Raw genomic sequence first — 1503 nt, 5'->3', positions numbered from 1 at the left:
TCTCAGTTATGTAGTATGAATAAGTTCTAGAAACTCTATGTACATTACATTAGTAATGCTGTATAGTATAATTGAATTTGTTAGAGTAAGTCTTAGTTGTTCTTATCACACACATCAAAAAGGTAACCATGTGAGCTGGTGGATATGTGAAGTAGCTTATCTGTAATAATCATTTCACCATGTGTACGCATGTATCAAAACACCATGCTGTATACCTAAATACATATAATTTATTTAAAAAACAAACAAATGTGGCTTTCTAAGAAAATTGCTTGCTGAAATGGTGTTGACTATAAAGAATGGGAGGGTAATAGTTCATCCATCCATTGAATGTCTTCTTAAAGAATAGATTTATTGTCCTTCCCCTGCGCCTACCAAGTAGAGTAAGAGAGACTGAATAGAACTGGTGGGGAGTGACAGGAAAATGGTAATAAAGGAACCTGCAAACTCATCATACGTATTTTTCTTCCTATGTGTGAATTTCTCCCTTATGTGATTTTTCCAATGGACACTGTGCAATGTAGCTGTGTCTCAGCCACTTTGCAAGAGCAGCCATCAAATACTGGCCTTCCAGGTACCTGGAAGAGGAGAAATAAAAGCAATGAGAAATAATGAAGATTTAGTTTAAAAAATAGAAAAATGTAACATTTAGTTGAGAGTGGGATTTCTATATATCTGTTGAGGAAGTGAAGTCTGGACAGGCAGGCAATCCTGCGGAACTGTCTTGAACTTCAGTAAAACCTACGCCTGTATTCACACATACCCCCAAAGATAAGCAACTCAACAGAAAGTGGGAGAAGGAAATAAACAAGAAATTTCTGCAGAAAACATGCCAGTAAACACTGGAGAAGATGTCCAGGCTCAATAATGATGGGACAAATATAAATGACAACCACATTTTGTTGTGATTTTGCACCTATTAAATGGGCAGAAATTTAAAATATGGATACTAGCTATTGTACTTGTGGTATATGAAGAAGAACTCTCTCATACGCTCCTTTCTCTGGGTTAGTAGTTTGTAGATTTATGTATTCATTTGCATTTATAGCCTAAGAAAGTGTAAAGATGCTTACTTTTATAGATCTCTCTTCTGGGCGTTTTTACTAAGGTCTTTAATAAAAGTTGCACATAATTTAAAAAGCCAATTAATATTAAATATTTTATAACAAAACTGGAACCTGTTTGTGTCTTCTTCACCATCTTTCTGAATTTCCCGGAGGCATCTGCTTTCATCTTTGTTAATATTTCTTCTGTTATTTAACTCTGAAGTGTCTATTTGAGGCTTTTCTTCTTCTTCATGGTTTTGTAAGTTTTAGATATTACTTAAATGACTTTCTTTCAATGGATGATCGATAGGAATTTAGCTCTTTTATTCCATCCCCACCTCTGATATCTCTTTTCATCTCTTCCGTATGTATTTGTACCACAAAGATTCATTCAATCAGTAATCCATATCTACAACCTAATAGTATATATATATTTCTTTCTGTGAACTTACCAATA

Source organism: Hyaena hyaena, unplaced genomic scaffold (genome assembly GCF_003009895.1).
Source record: "Hyaena hyaena isolate Hyena2069 unplaced genomic scaffold, ASM300989v1 scaffold_979, whole genome shotgun sequence".
NCBI lineage: Eukaryota > Metazoa > Chordata > Mammalia > Carnivora > Hyaenidae > Hyaena > Hyaena hyaena.
The sequence above is the reverse complement of the archived record's forward strand: the minus strand, read 5'-3'. Positions refer to the sequence as shown.